At 21.6% G+C, this 17,803-nt stretch overlaps 1 protein-coding gene across 1 annotated transcript in view; it reads right to left on the bottom strand.

Annotated features, from left to right (window-relative positions):
• The window catches only part of LOC129614197 (putative uncharacterized protein DDB_G0271606), a 44,717-nt gene extending 33,204 nt beyond the window's left edge, over positions 1-11,513 (bottom strand). The window contains exon 1 of the mRNA XM_055528640.1: positions 11,444-11,513. The gene's annotated coding sequence lies outside the window, so the exon portion shown is untranslated. The remainder of the gene's footprint in view (positions 1-11,443) is intronic.
• Between the last annotated feature and the right edge of the window lie 6,290 nt (positions 11,514-17,803).

Consider the following 17,803-nt stretch of genomic DNA (forward strand, 5'->3'; position numbering starts at 1 on the left):
ATATTTTGATAATTTCATATTTGTATTTCTGTACTCATATTTGTAGCACGACTGAGAGCTTATGGGAAAATTCATATACAGACTCTTAGAGCTAAATAAGGTTTTAGTGCAATATTATTTATTTTTCTTTGTTTCTTTTTTAATTGAATTCGAAATTTGCCTTGAAGTTTTAAAGAGTTATTAAGATTTAAGCGAGTTATAAAGATGGCAAAGTGAAATTTTTTAATGTGCGCGAAAAATTCATTCAATATTGAGCAAACGAAATATTTTTTCATATTAATTAATTATTATTTTAAATGTATCCTATAATTGACAAGAATATAATATTTTTGTATGTAAATTATATAATTTATTAGAAAATATTCTTTATATATTTAAACGGTAAATATATAACGGTATTTTATTTTGAATTTATATATGAACTTCATTCATTCATAATAAAAAATAATGAGTTCTACTTAAATTTTTAGCTGATTATAATATTAAAATATGATTTACTATCATTAATCATAATTCAACTATAATGTGTTTGTGTGTGTGTAACATATTTTACAATAAGACTAGCTGGGTATATATATACAATAAAACTATTTGGACAACTCATTATGGAATCATAAGAATAAAATAAATTTTTCCTTTTTTTAAATAATCTTATACAATGTTAAAGTTAGTTGAAAAAAAAAAATGAAACCTTACATATTTATCATAAAATTTTTAGTTTATGACATGACGGTGATTTAACTTGTCATTAAAATTTTTCTATACTTTCTATTATTAAAAGTCATATAATAATTTAAAATTATTGTTTACATTCATTTATTAAAATTTAAGAAGTCAAAAAAATAAAGAAGGAAAGAAATACCTAAGAGAGCGGAAATAATTTTACGCATAAAAATTTGTTTGTCAAATTTATTTTTATGTATACCATAGACAAACAAAAACAGAGATTAAACTGACATTTTATAAAAATCGATTGTAATTAAAAAATTGACTTTTCGTAATCAATTGAAAGATGTAGTCATTAAAATTAATTATAAAATCATAAAACAAAAAATTGTTTTTCTATATAAGCTTAATGTTTTTGTATAACATTATCATTCATTTTACAAAATATAAGAAATTTTTAAATTTCTATAAATAACTTTTTCTTTTTGACCTTCATTATGGTATTAAATCATAAAATAATAAAATATCAGATGTAAGTGAAATATGAATCTAGCGTAAAAACGTAATAATACTCCTGGATGCTTCAACAGAAATAAGAATAATCTTATTTATAATAAACATCTTAATAATCATTTAAAGAATTTTGAGACAGAGGATATAAAATAATTCTACTCGAAAATATGTATATAAAAGTTTCACACGTCATTCTTATGTTCAATGAAAATATTCACGTTATTTCGTTGTGCAACATACAAATGTTATACTGGTTATGTTATATATGGTATATATGGTTATATATGCGGTTATATATGGTTTTTTAACAAACAAATTTCAAGTGAATTATAAGTTCAAAACTAAATTGTAGATAGTATTGTAGCATTTTTATAAATATAAAGTTCGAAACTAAGTAAGGCGTACACTGACCAGATTTTAGCTATTTATTTATATAATTCTGAATTGTAATACTATCATTTATTTTATGCTGATTATTACGTCTCACTTGTTTTTTTGTCTAGACTAAAATTTTTACTATTGAAAATTTATAATTACTACGCTATTAAAATTTATAATTTACTACGATATCTATCGGTCAAAGAGAGTAATTTCACAGTTCGTATTATACTCGTATAGTGACAGTGAACTACCGTACTCTTTTCGTGTTGTTTGCATAAGTTTTGAATTAAAGTTATATATGTACTTTCGATTGTAACTATATATTATGAATATTACAGCTTAAATATAAAACTATATTTTTCTGTAATTAATTTATATTGAATTTCGTAATAACATGAAAACTGTAAGTGTAAATTAACTTGTACATGTTAATTATTCAATATTTTTTTCGAAAAAAAAATCCAGCCTCTTTGAATCAAAAAACAATTTATTATAATATCTATACACACATATTTTTATACATTGTGTCAAAAATTAAGTAATTATTATTGGTATTGTAACATTTAAATGTGGTCAAATATTTACTTAATTTAAGTGTTATGTAAATGTTGAAATAGTGTAATATTTTTGAATAAAATGACATAATTATTACACAAAATATTTTGTGGTATTAAATTTTTTTTTTGTTATAAATGTTTGTTCAAAAAAAAAAATCCATACAATACATGTATATTTAAATATAAACTATTGGAAACAACAACAACAACAACAAAATAATAAAACCTATATTGTTAAAAATCAAAAACACATTAAAAATCGCAATAAAATAACTTATCATCAACATAACTACTGTTAAAACTACAAATTTTATGGCAACTTGGCATCAATCACCATTGAATTAATTGGGAATTAAATTTCTATTATATTATTTTTTTTTTGTATATTTTTTTTAAAAAGCTTACATTTAAAAGATTTTAAAAAGGTCTTGTACAGAATAAAAGCGGAACGGAAGTTATGCAATATTTTTAACAAAAAAAAAAAAAAAAAACAACATTAATTTTTTTTTTCATTGAATTTTATTTGGTTTTCTTCACATACTATATTTTTTTTAGGTTATTTATATATTAAATGTTTTGATATGAAATAAATGAAAATGATGACTTAATTAAGTAATTCAATAATTTATTTATAATATTTACTTATGTACACATTTTATATAAAAAAACAAAATTGTGCATATTTTTGTGAATAGATTTGAATTTTAAAACAAATTTGCTAATAATTCACAATATAAGAAAATTTATTAGGATTGCCATCTCTATTGAATAGTATCGCATTAAAAAATCAAATACAAAATAATCGAATAATAATTATTTAATAATTAAAAGAAAATCAAAAATCAAGCTACGAAAAGAAACGGAAACACTATATCACTGTAATTATGCATTTTATATTTATTTATTTTAAGGCTAAACGAAAATAAAATTTAATAAAGTATTCATTGTACATTATTCAATTTCTGGCGAATTGTACTACCAGTATGGTAAAGGTCAAATAATTATTAATTAAAGTCTCTTGTACACATCAAATTATTTACCATACGATACGATATGAATTCTAATTTAATTTTACATTTTATGTAAGTTTTTTATTTAATTAATTTATAAATTGAGACTTGTTAATGCGTTCTTATATTGTTCTAGCCCTTTTGTGTTTATCATTGAACTCATGGCAAATTATTATATGAATATATTCACATTTGTACAACTTTACAAAATTTGTCAAGTGTTAAACTGATTATTGATATCAACTGTCAAACTGCTTGTTAATGTCAACTGTCAAACTGTAAATTAATGTCGTAGCATATACTCTTTGAGTAATGAAATAACACTAACATATGATATTTGACAGATGATATATTTGACAGATTCACATTTATTTGACGAATGTGCTTAAAAATTCAATTTATCAAAAAATTTCTTTCAGCAATTTCTTTTTTTCATAAATGATTTGTTTGGCCACGCTAATCTTATGTGATAATATTATTAAATTATAAAATTATTTAAAAAAAAAAAATTGTTAAATGACCTGCATTAACTTTGAATTTGCATTCAAATAAATTTTTTTATTAGTAAAACAAATTTTTAATAAATAGAAAAAAAAATAAGAGAAGGAAAAAAATAAAAGCAGTAATGAATATATTTAAAAAAATAAAATTCATAAGTATAAACAAAAATTAATTATTAAAATATTAAATAATAAACAGAAATAAATTTATTAAAGAAAGAAAACAAAAAAAAACTTTGAAATATCTTTGTTAAACTTTTTTATAATTTTAAGTATTTTAGTTTTTAAGCTGTTAAAAATGTTACAAGTATCGTAATTTTTATTTTCTCATGATTATTTGAAGGTTTTTTCTTTGAAATGTTTTTTTAACAATTTCTTTCAAATGTCAAATATTTTTACATTATGTTTTGCCTTTGCATGCATATAGGAAAAGAAATAATCAAAATTTTGTAATCACATTTTAAATGAAATACCGCTATTTTGTTTTAAAGAAATTTCAATTAAAAAAATATTTTTTTTTTTTTTAATTCAATAAGAAATTGCATTTAGAGGAAATTAAATTTAAAATTGAAAATATTTATTTATGTATATAGGTTTCCTTGAATTTAAACTAATTTTATTTTATTTAAAAATTTTGAAAAAAATATTAAAAGAAAAAGTTAATTTTTTAATAATATGTAGTTAATTTGTTTACAATTAATAAATGTTACATAATATGTCATTAGTATTCAGTTTTCATTCAAAATTCAAAATTTTCTGCTAAGAATTAAAAAGTATATGGCAACATTCTCTGTTTTATGTATATTATTTTTGAGAATTCATTTACTCTCAATAAAATATTTAAATGTGAATGAGTTGAGAATATTGACATTGATCTTAAGCATTGAACTTGACAGGATAAAGAGTCACAATGTATTCCTTTAGCGATTTTTTATTTTCATAATTATAAAAATTGTTTTTTTTTAATTAAACTTCCAACACAACAAATTATATTTATGTCCTTTTTAAATTCATACTTTGTATTCAACTAAAATGTTGTTATAATTGAATTCTTGAATTTGTTATATAAGTATTTTGTTAGTTGAATATCAAATCAGTCATTTATAATAGATTTGACATGTCAAAATAGTTTCAACATGTTTCAATAAAATTGTCGTTTTTCCCGTTATTTATAGTCAAATAATCAAATAATTTGCATTCGGGTTCATATGTCGCCTTGAATTTTGTTTTATTTAGTGATATGTATGTGCATATTATATAAGATTTAGTAATTAAAATTTGTTTTTATAAAAATGTCCATAAGATCTAAATTATTTAGTTTTAGTGGGCGTTTTCTACATTTAATACAAATTTATTATACTTATATAATTTAAAGAATGAAGGTGAATTTGTTTTATTCTATTTAGCCATCAATTAATCATAAAGTTTATGTATTTTTGTTTATTTTAAGAAAATATTATTAAGTATATATATATAGTTTATCTTGATTTAAATGACATACTAAAATTTATATATTTTGTTATATTTTATATTTTATATGAATTTTATATACGTATGCCCATAATAGAAAAAAAATGTTCAGTTAAACCAAATAAAAATAACATTTTATAATCCAAATACGAGATTTAGTTTAATATATTATTTTCATCTGTATAAATTTGGATTTGTTGCCTTCTGTAACTTCTGTTTAAATAATATTTATTTATATCAAGAGTAAGATCATTAAATTTATTGATACCAAAGAGTTATTGAGGTAATATTTTGAGGTAATATCGGGTAAACTTAATTTTCAAATACAAATTTTTTGGAATTTAAAATTTCGTTGAAGTAAATTAAGTGTTAAATTAGAAAATTTTAAAATGAACTATTTAGTTAGTATTAATTTTGTAAAATAAGAATAATAATTAATTTATAATTGGTTGGTATTTATTATTGTTCACACACATTTTCATAAATCAAAATTTTTAAATCAATTCAATTACATCTCTTAAAAATTTTTAATTTCATGCTTATTGTATAATTCTTTCCCACAATCAAGAAATTTTTATTTATTAAAATAGTGCAGTAATAAGGAAATTATAATACGTAGAAAACTACATAAACTTGTCATTAAAATTGTTACAATTCCATAAACGATCATGAGAATTTAAAATTATTTTGATTTCATTAATGAAAGATAATTAAAATTTATGTATTGTCTTACAATGGGACATCATAATTTTGTAATAGTCCTAAGAGAATAATATAAAATTAAAAATTTAGTTCAGTTTCTTTCCCTATAGTAAAATAATAAGAAATCTTTATAGATCTAAAATATTTTTAATAAATAAAGGTATATGATAAAATTTTAAAATAAATTTCTCACATTTTTAATACAAACATTGCAGATTATCTTTCAAATATACGAGTACTATACATAAAATATATTAATGTCAATCTATATCTTTTGTACATCTATATAATACTATATTATTAAGTGTAAACAACACTATACAAACATATAAATTATGTAAACGTACCTTTACATATTTGGTTAATTATACATTTTAAATGCTTTCACTATAAAGATTCAGATTATTTAAACAAAACCTCAATCTAGACTTACCATATTTGGGTAACAAAAACTTATAACAATAATAACAACAATAATTAACAAAATAATGAAAATACAAAAAAAATAAAAAAACAAATAATACTGTTAACATCATCTATTACCATATTATACCATTATGGATAGAAAATAGCAAAAAAAAAAAAAATTGTACCTCATCACGGTACCGTGTCTAACAATCACCATAAATCTCCGAATTTGAGCACAGAAAAACATAAAATACAAGAAAATATTAAGAGAGAGAGAAAAAAAAGATAGAAAACCATGCAAACAAACATTAAAACACTTTTATTATAAGTTATGACGCTGAAAAGTAGTTCAATTCAAAAAACTAATTAAAAAACCTTTTACTAAAACTGACAACGAAAAAAAAAACTACACAAAAAAGTAAAACAAATATGAAAACGTTAAAAAAAAAAAATTTAACAATACCGCCATTTATGACAGTTTAAAAGAAAACAACACACCGTTTTTGTCGACTATTTAACAGAAACACACATACATACAATCTGACATTACCAATAACCAAACTGTGTCTTTTCTTATTTTTTTAAATTTTGATGTGTTTTTTGTTATAATTTCTAATTATTCGGTTGAGATTTTAATGTCTATCTAGGTGTTATTTAAGCGTTTCTTCTCTTAAAATATTTATTAATTTTGTTTCTTAATTTAGTAAAAGATTTCCTGAAACAAAATTTCTACGATTAACCATTTTTATAACACACATTATACATATACAATACGTATTTATGTTAAGTAATTAAAATTTTAAAATACCTACATAATAATAATAGTGACAGTAATAATGATAGGATGAAACAACCAGCGCATATACATATAGTATTTGAAAATGGTATTATAATCTCCTACCAGTTATTCAAATATTTGATAAATGATGTCGCCCTATATTTCATTTTCTAATAATCAAATTCAAATAAGTAAAATAAAATCTATTATTTTGATAAGGGAAAAATTTAGTGTTACCGTTTGATTTAAAGAAAAATTAGTGGAGTTTAAATATTTTGTTCTTAATAAAGCTGCCATTTATTTTTAATAGTCTCTAATACCCGTACAATGTCCACATTTATAATAAAAAGTTGACAACATTTTTATCATGCAAAACAAAAATTTATTTTATTTATACAAAATTTTTTGAAGAAGTTCAATTTTATTTTAACGACAGGTGGAATCTTATACATAATAACTTTTATTACCTGTGAACAATTTGTTTGAATAGGAATACATATTGTGTGTGTGTGTTGTTATGTCAAAGTATTGTCATTTGCAGTTTCTTTTGTATAATGTTGAAACAAAGAAAAAATTTATTTCGTTTCTTTTCCTGTATATTTTGTGTAATGTCAACAATGGGATGACTTTTATGATGAGCCATTGTTTTCGGTTCTTCATTTTTAAAGTCGTTAAAAAGCGTATTTTATGTATATATATATAGTTTTAACAGTTATAACATGGAACAAATTCTCAATTAATGAGAACCAAATATATGAAATATGTTGTGTTATACAATTTTTTTTGTTTAATAGCATTTTATTAAGGAAATGCAAATAGTTACAATGGTGATTTGATAAAATAATAATAGCCAACTCTTATGCATACGTATATGTATGTGTAATGTGTATGCATATTATATACGAAAATAAATAATTTTTGAAATATTTTCATTTTTAATATGGGAAAGGAAGCAATAAATTTTTTGACAAATTATTTAATTTCTTAATTGTCTTCTATACTTAATACTGTTAAGGAATAATTACTGTTATTGATTAATTTTTATATTCAGTAATAAAATATATTTTATTTCCTTGTATATACATTTATTAGTTGGGGGTAACGCTGTCATAAGAGTAACTAAAAATCATATTGAATTTTATGCAACAGAATGACGTCAGATTTTTCTCTCCTGATTCTTGTGTCAGAAATTAAAATAAAAATTTCTTTTATTTAACAATTTTGTTCTTTGAACAAATTGTTTTGTTTAAATTACAGATTTTGTAATACTTTTAAATTTATTTGAGTTTATTTGAGTTTAACAAAATCTTTTAGGCCTTATTACTATAAAATTTTTGGAAAATTTTAAATTAAATTAATTCTTTGGATTATTACGATCAAGAAATTTTTTGTGCTTGTTTAATAATGTAATTTTATATTCCAAAAATAACTCTAAAATTCAACATTTTTGTACTTTTTAGAATCCGAATCGGAATCGGAAATAAAAAACTATCACGATTTTATTTTGATTAGTCATTCAAAGTTACAAGTACAAAAAAATGAGAAATAATAGAAAACAAGGAAACAATGTATACAATAATAAATTTATTATTTCGTTAGTAAATGCCGCCGTTGAACTGGTGGCACATAATATAAAATTCTACATAAATCATACATACATACATTGTATACCAAAATACTCGAAACGAATATCATTTAATATTCAACATAAGTTTCCTTCTTGTCTAATAAAAGAATTTTAAAGTACCTATATACATTATTTTATATTTTTGCATTGTTTGCAAACAATTTCATTACAAACGAAAATGTATGCTATCAGAAAAGCCAATGTTCTCTTTTATTCCCTATAAAATAATTTCAAACAAAAAACTTAAGTGAGAAACTTATAAAATATGTGCATTGTTAACAATATATAATTTAACTCTATTATTCATAATATTATTCACAAATTAACTATATAATTAAAAAATAAAATGGAAGTTTATCAACACCAATTAAGAAGCTTATCAACACTTATTTATTCATACATACAATATTTATGCATTTTATTAAAAAAAAAAAAAAGAAAATTTCTGTGGGAAATTCTGATAATAACCTTTCTTTCATATTTATTATAATAAGCTTATAGGTTTTTAAAATGAGGTTAAAAATTTATTCATACTCGTATTTAAAAGTACGATATTTTTACGATATAAAATAATATTGAATAAATTAATTTTTTTATATAATCGATATATGTATAGCAGTTATATTTTAGATTAATAATGCAAAGAATAATTTATTATCCTATATTTTATTCTAAAATATGCAATAATAATAGTAAATATGAGTAACAATGTCTAACTTTGTATATGTATGTATTGAAAGAAAATAAATGATAGAAAAATTAGCTGTCAATTCAAATGTTAATTTGCATAGTTACTTACAGTCGGTAAGAAACAGGTTCAAGATTTTACTATATTTCAAAGTTTACAAACTGATAATAATTATTCAAATTCCCTTCCCATGGCACCCCTTCATTCACTGAATATTATTGCTTATAAGGAAAACCCTTTCGACAATTAATGATTTTAACGCGATCATAGCTTTACGCGATATCTACAGTTATTATCAATACAAAATCATACTAAAAGTTTATTAATTGAGTCTTATAAGAAAAACAAAGCATCATGCTGGGACTAAAATTTATTTTTATAATTTCATGTTTTTTTTTTTTTTTTGTTTCTTCTTTTATGGGTCTATTATAACTTTCATACTGTGATTTATTCAAATGAGGTTTTTTTTTATTTTTTCAAAATTTTTACCAAATGTAATCATAATGAAATCTATGATTCCCATGAAGTATTTATAAGGTTATAATTAAATTACTTTAGTTCTTGGTTTATTTGGTAAAATTAACAATAGCTCATACACTAAACGCATATATTCATGTATAAAATATGGTGTATACAGATGTGTGAAATTTATATAAGAAGAAAATATAAAATTTCATATTTTCAAAAAAAAAAAAAAAGAACAGGAAAAATTATTGAAGTTCTTAAATTTTATCTTAATTATATCAGACGCAACATGAGAATGTCAACCTTCAACTTGAAGAATGACTACTCCTTTTTGAAAGAAACAGCAATTTTAATTAATAATATACACACATATACAAAAATTGTAATACAAATTATTTTTATAATTAATTTACAAAAAAAAACAAAAAGAAATATAGATAAATTATGAATTCTAGAAGGTTTATTTTTAGCATACATTTATACATACTTCCAAGAGAGTGTCAATATCGAACCGCAAATATTTTAATAATTATTAAAGTTCCTGGGTCAAAAATATAATTGAAGAGACAACAAAAGAGAATAAATTGAAATTTTCACATGTCATTGAAAAAATTATTGTTTATTATTAAATTACATAATATACATGCGTATATTATGCAATTTATACTTATACATATACATAATTAGACTTCATTTTTGAGAAACTTGATAATTTGAAAATTAATTATTTTTGTTTGAACAACGTTATTTAATTATATAGAGTGTATAACATTGTAATTTATGTTTTTTTTTTTGTTGTGGGTGTAAAATATACACAAAATCAATGATCTAAATATAGACAAAAATTTTTTTTAATAATTTTTATATTGACATCAAAAATTCATAAGTAGATATAAGTACATATTTTTGATTGTCAAGTTGAATTTTATTGGATTGAAAACATTAATTGATTTGGTTACTTTGATACGAATCGATACAAAGCTTGACCTATTTAAAAAAAAATAAAACAAAAGAATCGAAATTTATGTGTAGGTATAGAGACCGAACTTTTTTATCATGTCTCATAAGTTTGACATTTTATGTGGCTAATAAATTTTGACGTAAGTTTTAATTAGTTTAATATAAAGTGTAAATTCCTCCCGAACAATTTGTAATTGTTTTTTAACATGATTTCTCTCAAAATTTAAAATAAAGTTGATTAAAATTGACCACTAATATGAGATTTTGTTCTCCTGATCTTATACATTGATAAAACATTTGTATGATTTCATAGATCATACTATCATAGTTTCTATATACTCTTAATTTTTTTTATATAATTCTTTTATATGATATATTAGACAGCTTCTTTCCAAGAAATTTCATTTTAATTCTCTAATTTTTCAATAATTAAATTTTGCCTCAATCATACAAAGCACGCAATACTAATAAGAAGTTTGATTGATGATTTCAAACCATCATAGACAATCGTATGTCATCTCGTATATTATACATTAAATTAAAATGTAGGTATTATACTTATATAAATAGAAATAGACTCTCGATCTTATTATTATTTGAAACTTATTAAAAAACATAATTAGATTTAATTAATTTTTAATTGTACATGTAAAATATTTTAATATTCATATTCATATACCTATAGTAAATTTTCATATTTTAAAATTCAAATACTTACCTTTAAATTAATTTTGTTGTATTCATATACATATAAATATTGTATGAAATCACGGAAATTTTTTAATAAATTATAATACACCTCTGGCTACGAAATAATTTTTACGTACTAACACATATATGTATGAAATTTATAGTGCATATATAAATATTCTTTAATACACTTTGAATTTAAAAAAAATCCTTAGAAATTTGAGTCAAGTACATAATGATACTCGTATATAAATGCAAACATAAAATATTTAAGGATTATATAAAAGTATGTATAAAAAGGTGGATATTATTACATAAGTACATTCAAATGAAAAAAAAAATATCAAAATTACCAACAACAAATAAGTGACAAGACAACTCTCTGTTTTGTTTTTTTTTTTCTTGTTACATTTGATTTGACAGATTGACAAAATTATTGAGAGCAAAATAAATTCTTGTTTTTTTTTTTTACTTTATACACCTTTGTACATATATTTTTTTATATTCACATATTTTGTGCTCTTTATTATTTTTGTTACCAATTATTGTGTTAGTGTGTATATTTGACTTATATATATAAGAATTTTTTGTATAGTTGTTATGCACTACTTTAATATACCTTCATATTTTATTATTATGGATTAAAGGTACATTTGTGTATATATCTATATAATACACTCATAATAAAAAATATGGTAAGGTTATGTATTTTTGGTAAGTACTTGATTTCACTTACACACCATTATTAAAATAATAATAATAATAAAAGTAAAAGAAAAATATATGTGAGTACTTTTATAGCTTAAAGCAGATTTTGTATGCTTTTCTTATTTTCCCGAAATTAATTTTTCTCTTAAATTTTAAAAAAATTTTCAATTAAAATATTCAAAATTTAAATGTTTTTTTTTTGTTTTGAAAAATTCAAATTAATTTATTTTCAAAATTAAAATGACAGATTAAAGACACTCTTCTCATAATATTTTAATAATCGATTAATATTTATTTTTTTTTCGATATAAAAAATCAACAAAATGTTCGATTCAATTAATTAATTTTTTTTTATTTTAATTTTATGGTGAATTAACACTATTATAAAGGTATATATTAACATAAATTAATTTTTTAATTTTATACAATAAATTTTAGTATTTTTTTTACAGGTTATGTTTGCATTTTGCATATTCAAAATAATGAAGAACAGAAAAAGTTTTTTTGATAAATAAAAAATATTTGAAAGACTTTAATGCGTGACTATTTTATTTATCTCTGTGTATAATTTTAACGACTTAACGAATTCGATGAATTTATGTAAGTATGTATGCAAGTGTATTAATTCCAATTTTTTTTTTAATATTATTATTATTTTTTCTTACTGGTTTGTAATATTATACCTTCATATTATTAATGCAATGGTTTGTATACGATTTGCCATACAAAGGAATATTGTATGAGTAACTCTCAAGAACCAAAAATAAGTAAAAAAAAAAATTGAAACTAGTGATTAATTCACTTTGTAAAAATGTTTTTGGTTTAAAGAGTAAAAAAGTAAAAACAATTTTTTTTTTTCATTTATTTTGAGGTTATGTTTTGTACTTCTTACAATTAAATACAAAAATTTTGTATAAATTTAAATATTTTTTTTTATTAAAAATAAAATTATATTTTTTTTCTCTTAAAATTCATATTTTATTTTTTTTTTAAAAATAATTTATATTTTCATTTAATTTTAAATTATTTATAAGTATATATAAAAAAATAAAATGAATTTTTTAAATTATTCGTAATGATGTTGAGCGTATTGTGAACTTCATCGCGTTTTTAAGTCAACTAAAGATTAAATTCAAAAGAAAAAATATAAAAAATATCATTTTTTTAGTTTTTTAGTTTTCTGTAATGGGATGAATGTCTTTTCAGTTTCTTGATTTTCTTTTATGTTTTTTTTTTTTATTTTTTTATGGTATACTTTTGTACATTAAAAAATACATAAACATTTACAGTCGAATGAGTGAAAAAAAATCCTATTGTATAAAATCAAGTTAAATTGAAAAATGAGAGAAAATTAGTTAATACGTTAGTTTTATTGAAACGAAATCAGTTGAGCTTTTCAAATATCAAAAATTATTTAAAATGATGAATACAGATACCACTATCCTCAATACTAGCCATCGGCAAAGTGCGGCCCATCATTCTGCTTGCAAGAAAAAAAAAATATTCGATTGTGACTACTAAAATTTGAAATTTTTTTTTTTCAAAATAATGTTAAGATCTCAATCATAGATAAATTCGTTATAAATTTGTTATTTGTCAAAACAAAAACAATAAATAAACTCAATTGAAAATATCATCTCTTCTTGTAAGTAGATAATGTAAGAAACTCGAGTGGCAAATACTCATACTCAAATATTTGTTCACGCCCAAAAAAAGTTTGCCGATGATTGCTCTATACGAACAAGCCAAAACATCTTGAGACGTTTAAAGTCAAAATCAAATTAATAATTTTCTCACTCCTATTGAAAATATTATTTTTCTCACTTTTAAAACCTACTCACTAAAACATTATTAAAGCTACATTAGTAATAAGAAAAAATAATTTTGAGTGACTTTCTGTAAGAGTTAAGGTTACTCAAGACTAGCTCTTTACCGACCGCATTAAATTCAATAAGTAAGGTTAGCAATTTCTCAAATTTAGTTTCCATCAATTCAAAATAGGCAAAAAAACTGAGAAACTCTAACGGAGTACTGAAATTTTGATTAATTATTTCAAGTTTTATATTTGAATATTAAAAGTTTATGTAAATCTTAAACAGATTTTATTTAAGTTCTACTGTAAAATTATAAAAAAAAATTTTATTCATTTTACAGTATTTAGAAAAAGTATAAAGTATAAAAAAAAGAAAGATACACAATTGACACAAACACAGTCTGTAGATAGATGAGGGTATAAAAGAGTGTAATTCGATAACTTTTTTCTTTCTCTTTATTTTTTTTTATTTATTCAACTCTGTTGAATTTTTTCTATACCATGTAAATAGTGCATACATATGTACCATATATATTTCATATAGAAGCTCTCATTTATTTAAAGAGGGAAAAATATATAATTATATAGTGTTGTGCTTAAATTTAATATAAAAAAATTTTAGTATAAAATTTGTATTTCATATTATGTAGCTTCTGATTTTGTATATTGAACTTAAATTATTGTGCAAATATTGTACCAACGACCAATTCATGTAATTCGATACTTATACTCATACGTATAATATGTAAGTAGGTTTCACGCAAACTACATCCAATTTAAGATTCGAGTACAGACAAAATTTTGAATTCCATATTTCACTTTCAGTTTTGTAAGTTTTCATTTAATAATTTTTAATTTATTCGAGATGCCTAAGAAGATGTGAAAGATGTCGATTCTTTTATAATAAAATCATCGAATGAAATGTGAAAGGGGCTTCAAGTAGAAGCGGAAAATTGAAAACAATATATAATAATCGAGACTCAAAGTTTTCTAATTTTCTATAAATTTGGTACACAAATAATGTTTAATAATTAACAGATTAGGAAATTCTGTAAAAATAAATTTTAGACTTTCAGATTTGTTTTCAAAGAAAAAAGTAAATTGAAAATAAGCTCAAATTCCATAAAGGTCTGTGTTCAATATTTTGTATAAATTATGCGTATTATAAAGCATCACTAAAATAAGGAAAATGCAATGGAATGGATGTAGCAAAGCAACCAACAACTTTAATTTTAATCTTTTTTCCTCCCCATTTTCTATTATTTTTAATTTTTTTTTTCTTAAGCCTCTCTTATTTTCCTCTAGCTCTCTTTCTTTAAGATTATTTCTATGCATCTTTTAAAATTGGTTTTCTGAATATTGGTATATTCAGAAAACCAATCTTATGTTCGTTTACCTTCCTGCGATACTTATATAAAACTGTTACAAATAAATACAATGGCATTATACCAATACCAAGTATTGTTGAGAGTTAATTTGTGGTAAGGAAAAAAAAAACAAATCTTTGAGCATTGGTTATTGTTGAAAAAAAAATTTTTATTTTGTTGCTGTTTAGGGTTCATAAGACTTCAGGTTTTTTTCTTGTGTATTTTTTTTTGTTACTTTGGTTTTATTTTTTCTTCTTAAGATTATCTCCGGGGGACTTTATCTATTTGAATGCAGACTCCAAAAAAAAAAAACAAAAACAATTTTGTTTATGCATTTTTTTAAACCACTTACATTAACATATTTTTATTGTACTTGTATTTGTGTGGTAATGTAAATTTTTATCTTTATAAAAATGGTTACATACATACATATATGTAAAGATTTGGATATGTTTTAAATAACGAGGTACTCTACAGTTGTAATAGATTCTCTTAAATTAATTTAAATTTAAAATCAGATTTTTGAAATTCTTGCAAGTGTAGCTTATTTTAGTGATACCAAATAAAAAAAAAATTAAATTATTATGGGTGTTCAATAATATTGGATATCCAACTTTTTAAGGGTACTTTATACAAATATTCAAGTATATTTTTTATGCAAATTCTGTTATACAAAGGTAAACTTTAAATATTTACTAGTTGACCTATATTTTTTATATAAAAATATAAAGTGCCATCTACATGAATAATAACATTTTTGATTATTCTCTCACACTACTTCTGCTTATAATTACAGGTTGACTTTGGAGTAGAATACATGTATTTGAAGTTTTATACATCGTTAAAAGAAGCTTGAGAAATTAATTTACTAATATTGCATATGTTGAAGGCGTATGTCGATTCTAATTTAAAATAAATGTGGTTTTTTTCGAGTTCATATCATACACGTAGTTTTTTTTTTCAAAAACTTTAAAAATTTTACGTATTTCCCAGTTGCCAGAATATATTGAAATTAGAAAGAGTTATAAAAGACATTAGAAATTTTTAACTCCTATATATGTACATTTATATAGAAATATTTTGTTTCCTAAGTAATAATCACTTGGAAAGTCATTTGAATAATATTGCCAAAATAAGACATGGCAAGAAATTAAATTATAAAACTTGCCCGTAATTAAAAATTAAACAAACAACAATGTTCAAGTGATATAAGAGAATTCTTTTAAAAGAAAAACTGTTATATTGTTATTATTATAGTACATTTTTGTTTAACGGTGAATAAAAAGCATAAGTATTTAAGTAATTTATTAAATAATTTAATTGCATTTCAAATACCTTTGAATATCTTTAATTATCTGACGTTTCTTTGCAATAATTATAAAGCATTACATAAAATTTGTGTATTTTAAAAGCAAATATATGTAATAATGTACTTGCAACACTGCCTACATCCATAATATATATAATGTTTAATTACATAATTACAAATGTGTATGTACAAATATTTGTATATATAGTTTAATTGAACTTGAACCAATTTGCATTTTAAAATATTATTAAACCAGTATAAATAAAATGAAAGAATTTATTCAAAAATAAATATAAAATAAATGTAAGAAAAAAAAAATTCAAGTTTGACTAGACATGGTAAGTGGTAAGGTGGTGTGTTTGATGGATTTACATCACGATTATGTTAATTTTTTTTTTCCTAATGTTATAAAAATTCGATTGCTGTTGTTTTAAAACCGGTAGCAACATATAATTTAAATTGCACATGGACATAATTAGGCATGTGTGTGTGTGTAACTGTTATATCAAAACTTTTAATAAAAGATTAATGTAAATTAAAACGATCATTAAAAAAACTCCCTTTTGAAAAAACTGAAAAATGAAAAAATTTTTAGAACTCAAAAATTCTTATATTGTGTTGGGCGCCAAAATTAAAATAGAAATTAAATTGAAAAATTTTTTTAATAGTTTTTTTCGTCCTTATTGTTTGTTCTATTTTTCTTTTTTGTTTTAACGAAACACTTGTTTGTTCTGTATAATATGTACATGTGTATATTGTATCCAATTCTTATTATAATTCTGTTGATAATTTCGAGGGAGAAATATACATATTTACATACATACATACATGATAATATGATTAACAATGCATGCATGTAGTATCCTTCCTGAAATACAATTTACACAATGCATACGTATGTGCAATAATAATCATGTCTTTTTATCTTCATTGAAAATATAATAATATTAAATGGAGAAATAAAAGAAAAACCGGTTTTTATGCACTTACAATAATATAGCTAATACATAATTAAACATACAAGTAAGTTAAATTTTTAGATTGGATAGGTCAGCAGAAGATTTCGGTTAAGAGAATATTAACAATATAATCTTAGGCTCTCTTCGTTTTATGCTCTTTTTTTTAATATTTAAGAGAAAATATTTTATGGTATATGGTGGTAGTGGTACTGTTGTGGTACATATAATTTTA

This window comes from Condylostylus longicornis, unplaced genomic scaffold (genome assembly GCF_029603195.1).
Source record: "Condylostylus longicornis isolate FDR11 unplaced genomic scaffold, ASM2960319v2 ptg000106l, whole genome shotgun sequence".
NCBI lineage: Eukaryota > Metazoa > Arthropoda > Insecta > Diptera > Dolichopodidae > Condylostylus > Condylostylus longicornis.